Here is an 8,462-nt window from a genome sequence, read left to right on the forward strand (position 1 = left end):
AGGGGTGCCTCTCCTCCCCCACTTCTGGCATCCCTTTATCACTGGCTCCATCTCCTTGTGGCATATTTTCAGGGTAGTAGAATGTTGAGGTCACAGGGAGAGGCTCCTTTTTCTTTTTCAAGCAGCAGAGACGCCAGCCTGGAACCCTGAGCATGAACAAGCAAGATGCAGAGTCTTGTTCTTGACTTTGGGCTCTAGTCTCTGCCCCTGCTTGGGGCTGGCCCCTGTTCGTTCCTCTTTCCTGCCCTCACTAGCTCCCTAGGATCCGCAGCATAGGTTTCCCACGATTGTGCAGGTCAGGCATGTGCACCTGGAAGCTCAGCAGGGTACAGACCCCAGCTCAGAGAAGGTGCCTATACCCGTAACCAAGAGAAGAGACCAACATTTCACGTGGGCATTTTTGCCTTCTCTCCTGCTTCGGTCTTTGCTCAACGGCAGGCGGCAGGGCCCCTCTGCTCAGACTTATTCCCCCCATCTCCCTGAAGTTAATCAGCTGTACTGTACTTGGCAGTTCGCTTTAGTTTGGATAATACTTTCAAAACCTCGAACGTTCCAGGGAGATGGTCGTCCCCAGAGCCCCCCACCCCCTCCCGCCCAGTTCTGCCTGGCCAAGGATGTCCTGTGCTCACAAGGCTGTGGCGTTTGTCTAGAATAGACATCATATTCCCGCTCCTCCAAGACTGTAGCCAAAGTTGCCAGATGCCCCTGGGCGACTAGGTCCTGCCAGATGCAGTTGCGTAACCTCGCCCCCCACCTCCGCCGCTGCCCGCCACCGGGTCTACACTGGGCTACACCCGCCGTCCCGGACCTAGGCGAAGCCAGTTTAGGGGCTATTGCGTGCGCAAGAGCCAGGGTCTGCGCCTATCTGCCAGCGGTCAAGTACAGAGGGCTTGGGGTGCAGGAGGAGGGCATGCTGGGCTTTGCTTACCTTTGGCTGCTTACTGATAAGTGGAGGTCGGTGCAGCGCCTGGCTCGGGCATGTCTTGCCGCGGACCCTGGCAAGCCTGGCGCGGCACGGAGCACTCGGAGCAGAGCATCCACGGCAAGGATCTCCGGGCTCGCGCTGAAGGAGGCTCGGCTCCGGAGACTTGGCCAGCTGCGTGCCCGCCGCCCGCCCCCTCCACTGCCACGGGCCCGGCCCGCCCGGCCCGGCCGGCCCCCGCGCCGCAGCCCGAGTCCCTTCGGCTCCTGCTCAGCGACGCGCACGGGGAGGCAGTGGTTCGGCCGGCTCCGGGGACGCCCGCGCGCTCGCCCGATCGCGGCGCGGCGGAGCCAGCCACAGCCACCCGGCTCCGTGCTCCTCAGATGTCCTCATTTACTGCAATTGTCTTCGGCGAGATCCGGGAGCCGGGGCCGGGAGGAGGGGGCGGGGACGGGGAGGGAGCGGGAGGGGAGTCCTGGCCGAGGCACCAGGTCCCGGCTACTCTAGGCAGCCGAGCGGCCAGAGGACTGAAGAGAGGGCACCGGGAGCTGCGCGCCAGTCGCCTGTGCGCTCGCCTGCCACCGAGGCGGGCGGAGCCCCGGGGCCCGTGGGGCGGGGGTGGGGCGGGGGCGGGCCAGGCCGCGTGCGTGGGGCGGGGGCCGGGCGCGTGAAGGAGCCCCTCCAGCCAGAGACGGATCGCGGGCAAGAGGAGGAGGAGGAGAAGGAGGAGGTGCTGGAAGCAGCCGCTGGCTGCTGCCTGTGCGCGGAGCTCCTCAGCCACATCCTAGGGTTTCTGAGCTGCAGGCGGCGCTGCGGGGCCCCTGGAACTTGTTGAGTCTACCCAGGAGCCACCTCAGGCGGTCGCGGTCGCGGGGACCCTATTGATTTCTTCTTCAGGAGTGGGGCTGTCTATAGGAAACCCTGCTTGATGGCTTTCGGTGGTGTCAACCAACCTACCCCTGCTGGGTAGTTAATACCCTAGATGGGAGTGGACATCTGGGCAAGGCGCCCGCCCCCTCACCTGCAGATGTGTCTTTGGAGAGACTAGAGATGAAGGTTTCTCTTGCATTTTTTTACGTTTGTAATCAACCAGGAGTCTGTCCCTCAAATAAGGACTGAAACGCAGACCTGTTTATTGGCCTAGGGACAAAGTAGAGAGTGTCTGCCTGCCTATCAGCTCTGTTGCATCCTGATAATTTGTGGACATGTCAGAGCAGGCATCTCCACTGTTCCTCATCTGGACCTCCTAGTCCCTCTGTCCCTCACCCCCTAGAGAGGCAGTGGGAGATTGTGTGATTGTGTTTGTTTTGATCAGAGTTAAATAAACTCGGAAAAGAGATTTCTTTAGCATGAACAGAGGACAATTCCCAGCATATACCCCAAACTCCACCAGAGTCTTGTGAGCTCTCTGATGCAGGTTCAGGGTCTTCCCAGATGCCTAGCAGGGCTGAGTAGCAGACACTGGGACTAAGTATTCTTGCATACAGGTCTCCCAGCCCTACCTGGGACATACTGGAAAGTAGCCCCCACCGATAACATGGTGGTAAGCTTTGGCCAATGAATTGGGAATTCAGATGGGAAATGCTCTTAATCACACATCCCTACAAGCACACCTTTCAGACAGAAGACAAGCTGTGGTTTGTTCCTATGTATCACTTTATCCCTGTAACCCATCTTAGTATTCCAGGCCACTCCATTGCTCTATCCTCATACAGTGGGCTGATAGAGCCCAGCTCTCTATTTTATATATACTTTCAGCTCTTTCAAAGGGCTTTCTGTAAGATACTGCATTGTCTATGTAAGATGATGTGTCCACACGTTTCAGAAGGAGGTCATTCTAAAATATCTTCCCTTTGCCTGTCTCATTAGCCCTTGAGATACATGCCCATGCTCCTGGGTAGAAGAAGATTTCTCTAGATATACCACCAGGCCCAGCCATATATCAGGGAAGAGCCTGAGCTTGCAGGTGGATGCTTGCCCCAGCTCCACTGGAGTATCTCATCTTGCAAGCACCCTGCTGCAGGTCAGGGCCCTCCCTGATGTTTAGCTTGGCCTGGAGTTTAGGGAGAGAACACCAAGCCTGGAGAACCTAGACTCTGTCCCTCCCACTCTTTAAAATGCCCCTTAGGACCCAGATTCTCCCAATTCTGATTGCTAGCCCATTTATGTCTTTAGGCCTGGAGGCTGCTGGGATCTGGCTGGGAAAAGGGCCTGTGTGCTGGCTGCTTTTATGTCAACTTGATTCAAATTGGAGTTATCTAAAAGAAAGGCAACCTCAATTGAGAAAATGCCCCCATAAGACCCAGCTGAAAGGCATTTTCTTAATTAGCAATTGATGGGGGAGGGCCCAGCCCATCGTGGGTGCTGCCATCCCTGGGCTGGCGGTCCTGGGTTCTGTAAGCAAGTAGGTTGAGTAAGCCATGAGGAGCAAGCCAGTAAGGGGGACCCTCCATGGTGTCTATTAGCTCCTGCCTTGCGGCTGCTGCCCTGCTTAGGTTCCTGCCCTCACTGCTTTGAATGATGAGGAGTGATTTGGTACTGGGAGTGAATCAAACCTTCTCCAAGTTGCCTTTGTTCATGGCACTTCGTCACAGCAACAGTAACTCTGACTAGGACAGCCTGCAATCGTGAATAGACTCTGCTACCCAGCTAGAAGCCAGAGGGGCTGTGCAGGATGGGACTGTGTAACAGCAGATGGCAAGACTTCCTGCCTGACATGCCTCCCGCTGCCCCCTTCCTCAGGTGTGCTCTTACATCTTTGGGAATTCTGTCCAGAAAACTTTCTGTAAATCTTACCTTATCGTAAATCCATAAGATTAGAAACCCCTTTTCCAATGTCTTAAGTATGTCACTGCATATCTGTCAGGCAATGTGGGAGTGGCACCATTGAGAATAGAAAGTTTGGGTTTGAGGTCCAGGGGTAAAATCAGATAGACAGAAAAGTGTGCAGAGGAGGCTGGAGCTCAGCCACAAGTGGCGCTGTGAACTGGTTAGGTGTCTCTAGGGCCAGTGTCAGTGATGATCCCCACAGGGACTACCTAGAGGAGGCAATGATGACATGCTATGGCCGCCAGGTTGGAAGATGTTTAGCTGAGCCGTGGTTGCTCTGAGTTCTCCAGCTGTCCAGTCACTTCAGCTGTTGCTAGGTTTATTGTTATCCTGCTTTGGATTTAAGATGCCTCTGTACAGGCTCACTTAGGCCCCACCTGATGAAGACGCTTGAAGAAGTTGTGGGAGCTTTGGAAAGTGGAGTTTATCTGGAGGAAGTAGGTTGCAGGGGTCAGGGTATAAGGTTAGTCCTTGAGGGTTCTAGTTGGATTCCACATCCCATTCCCTACCAGAGGTTCGAGAAGTCCCAGCTGAATACATCTACTGCCATGTCGCTCCTACCACCTGGGAGCAGCCTGCCCAACTCTAGCTTCCCTACCTTGATGAACTAATACCTCTAGGCCACACCTAAACAATCCTTCCTCTTTTAAGTCGCTTAAAGAAGTCTCATGAATTCTGTTGCGGTAATAAGCAAGCCATTGGTGTACCTCCTGCTGTTATAAAATGTATGACTGCATTTGCCTACTGCATCACTAAGTCCGCCATCACAAATTGAGATATTGATGAGAGTGTGTGCCGTTTGACTAGGGAGGACTGTTCCATGAGCACCAGCGTGCTCAGAACCTTCAAGCAAGCCTTGTGTTTGGGGCTGTGTGGGGGAGGAGTTGTGGCCTTCTTGCTGCCCACAGATGCTCTTTGCATCATAGTTTCTGTGTGGACAGAACAGATGTATATATTAAGGGTTTATAATGAGTCCTTATGTTTAGCTTCCCCAGAAAAAAGAAAGTAGACTCATTTTAGGAATCAATTAGGTATAAATTGGTTTCTTAGATTTTGCTTCAGAATTTCGCCACAAAAGGTAGTCTTGCAAAGGAGAAAATAGCCATTTTAAAAAGAGATTTCCCACAGGCAGAGGCAGCCAGAGAATAAAACTACACAGAAATTCATGCTGCCTCACCCACACAGAGTCCACTCCTTTGACTTCCTGGAAGTCCTGAAATTCCAAACCAGTGAATTGGTCAGAAGATGTAGCTGGGTTACTGGGGTACTAGGCTAGCAATGCACAGACCTGGGTTCCATTCTCAGCCTGCAGAAGGCAGACCCTGTGGTATATGCATGCAAACTCAGTCCTTGAGTGGTCAATACAGAAGGATTACAAATTCAAGGTCATCCTTGGCTATATAGCAAGTTGGAAGCAAACCTGGACTACCAAAGACCCTGTCTCAAAAACAAAACAAAACCAATAGTATGATAAACTGCAGTGTGTGTGTGTGTGTGTGTGTGTGTGTGTGTGTGTGTGTTCCAGAATGTTCTGAGCAGTTTTAATTCCAAACTGAAAGTAACCTTAAGAATTTCTTGGTCTTATCAAAGTGTGGAGGATTATCTAGAAACAACCACCAACAAATTATTACCTTCCAGAAGACTTTTGGGAACATCATGCAGAACGAGAGTGTATGTCACTAATTTGCTGGAGAGATGCTCAGTGGTTAAGAGCACTGACTGCTCTTAACAAAGGACCAGGCTTTGATTCCCAGCTCTCTCAAGTCTCACATTGTCTGTAACTCCAATCCCAGAGAAGCTGACGCCCTCTTCTGGCCTCTGAGGGCACTGCATGCATTCAGTGTACAAGACATATATGCAGGCATACTGCCCATACACTTCACATACATACATACATACATACATACATACATACATACATACATACAAAGGGAGTATGTATCACAGGATTCATTCACAGGGATGTTTGTGGTGTTTGGTATGAAGCTGGTGGCTACTGTTGGATGTTAATTACACAGAGCCTGCGGGTGTCCTTGTACATCCATTAGAACTAGGTGTCCTGTCATCTCCTTGCATTTGGTCTGTCTGTGTTGTCACTGCGTACTCACCATGCCTTCTAATATGTCTCTGTAAATGAAGGGGCTTATTGTCAGTGATATGAGCTTTCATCGCTGAAACCCAAACCCAAGGGAAAGGGCAAAGAAGGGCTCTGCAGCCTCCCTGCTCACTTAGCTGTGGGTGAGAACGTTCTCAGGGGGGCTGCTGCAGAACCCTGGCCCTCCTGACTCTCAGGTGCCCCTGTGACACAGCTCACTTGGGGATGATTTTCCCACCTCCTACTTTAATGTTCTCAAGTGACTCAAGGTGGGACTGTCTGTGGTGAGTGGTTTCCCTCCTCCAGCTGCAGGCATGGTCAACCCATAGTGCAGGAGAGGGAGCTTGCCTTGATGAGCCCCTGTTGGGTGGGAGCAGTAGCAGATGCAAGCTCTGCTTTCTCTTCAAGAACAAGACCAACACAATGCTCAAAATGCACGGCAACCAGGCCTCCCCTTAGCCCAGAAGACCAGTGAGGCACCCTCTTCAGACATTCCATTTGTCACCTACCTTCTGCCTCCTGGACTTGTATCTCTTTGCATCTCCATCTCTGTCACGCTCCCTACCCACAATTGCCTACTGCCCTGGTCCCTGGATCTTACCCTCTTGGAGGCGAGCCACTTGTCCACCCTCTGATGCTACTCCCCCTAGTTCTTTCCATTCCAATATGAGAGACCAGAGATGGTTTATTGGCCGCTAACCTAATTAGTTTGGGAGAGGCTGAGCATCTAGAAGACCGGTGAAAATCCCAGGTTTCCTAAACCAATCACTGCAAATAGAACTTAAGGAAATGAGATGTTTTCCCTTTTAAAGAGGATGCTGGTGGTTCTAGCCTCCCTTTAACAACTGCAGCAGCTGTGCTTGGTGAGGAAGGATGGAGTGGGCATGTCCTCCTGGCACTCTCCCAGACATACAAGTGCAGGCTTCTCATCAAATCCTCAGGCAGCTGGGCACAGTGGTTCATGACTGTAATCCTGGCTATCTGGGGGCTGAGGCAGGAGTTCAAGGCATTCAGGGCTACAGAGTGAGACCTTGCCTCAAAACAAAACAACCCCAGCTTTCCTTTTCTAGGTTAGTCACCCTTCCCCTCACACCCCAGGACTCACTGAGGAAGCAAGCCTGCAGTAGCCATTTGGCTGGCTTCACTCTTTTCAGCCTGGGTTTCTCACCATCCATGTCTAATCCAAGGAGTAAGCCTTTTGCTACAGAGGTAGCTGGCTCCAGAGCCATTCTCAGTGTTTGCTGCCATCTCTCTGAGCCTGCTGCGGCTCAGCTTCTGTAAAGCAGCTCATCTGCCCAGGCCAAAGATGACACCTTTAACCAGAACTGGGTCAAAAAGGGATAAAAATTGCTCTCAAATTTCAGGGCATGTCTTCCAGTCCACTCTGTGTAACGCTGTCCTCTGTACTTCCATCTGAAGTCTGTCCTTGGACAGAAGCTGGGTGTCAGCGTGGGGCATTGCAGGGAGGCCTGAAGTCACAGTAGGGCAGGGTGGCACTTGTCTTGCAACATCCAGCATAGGAGTTGCCTGGTTTGTCCTTGTTTGTCCCTAGCCTTCCTAGGCATGCAGGAGGGGGCAGGAGCATGGGAAGAAGACAGTGGAATTCTCCTGTACCCTAGGCTCTTCACACAAGATGCGTATGATGTTCCACTCTTGTGACGAGCCTGCAGCATGTTGTGCCCCGACACTTTGTGTATTGTCTGCTTCAGTCCTCATGGGAAGGCTATGAAATATATTGAGACAAACTTTCCACAGATGTTAATCAGCAGTTTCTCCAAGGTCACACAGCCAGGAAGTGCTGGAGCCTAGGCTCACACACAGGTCCTGCACATTGCCAGGCTGCTAGCTGCTTCGTTCAGTTCCTTATTTTTATCTGCCCTTGACAATGCTGTAGGATATATATGGTAAGTTGAGTGTGGCTTGACTTGGGCTGAGCAATCTTGCAGGAGTGAGGACTGTCTCTATCCACTGTAATCCCCTTCATGGTTTTTATGGGTCTTAAGTGATAGGAGAGACCTTTGTCTCGAGCTTACTATAATGCCCCAGATCATCATGGGAACAGCTCAAAGGGAAACACTCTGGCCCCAGTCAAGTCCTTTGCCTCTGCTGAACTCCCTGCTGCAAGCTGGCAAGCCTCTGGCCAAGTTTTCTTTCACTTTCTTAGTCAGACATCCTCCTCTCGATGTACCTGTCATTGGAACTTCCAGGAGAGACCAGGCATGCGGACAGCCACCGAGCAGGAGGCTTTTGTATTGGGTAGTGCTCTGCTTCACCCATGTGATTTCAGTGACATTATCACACATTGTCTCCATCAAACAACAGTTATTAAAATGATCCATCACAACATACATGTTCTGTATACACCACAGAGCTCTTCTTCAAAAATTTTTATGCCATGAGTAATAAAGTTATATTACGGTGGCCTTTACTGATGATACAAAATCCCTGCCTGCTTTCATTCCTGAGCCCCAGCTAATTTGGACAGCACTTTCTCCTCCTTCTCCCCCCCCTCTTCCTGCTTCTCCTCCTTTTCCTCCTCCTCCTGTTCCTCCTGCTCCTCCTGCTCCTGCTGCTCCTCCTTCTCCTGCTGCTCCTCCTGCTCCTGCTGCTCCTCCT

The 8,462-nt window shown here is 51.8% G+C and overlaps 2 protein-coding genes across 2 annotated transcripts in view; one reads left to right on the forward strand and one right to left on the reverse strand.

The window, feature by feature from the left end:
* Positions 1-1,647, reverse strand: part of Insyn2a (inhibitory synaptic factor 2A) — a 56,376-nt gene extending 54,729 nt beyond the window's left edge. Inside the window, exon 1 of the mRNA XM_021168434.2 lies at positions 929-1,647. The gene's annotated coding sequence lies outside the window, so the exon portion shown is untranslated. The remainder of the gene's footprint in view (positions 1-928) is intronic.
* Dock1 (dedicator of cytokinesis 1) overlaps positions 1-8,462 on the forward strand; it is a 497,315-nt gene that overhangs the window by 262,360 nt on the left and 226,493 nt on the right. The window lies entirely within an intron of this gene.

This window comes from Mus caroli, chromosome 7, assembly GCF_900094665.2.
Source record: "Mus caroli chromosome 7, CAROLI_EIJ_v1.1, whole genome shotgun sequence".
In the NCBI taxonomy this organism is placed as follows: Eukaryota; Metazoa; Chordata; class Mammalia; order Rodentia; family Muridae; genus Mus; species Mus caroli.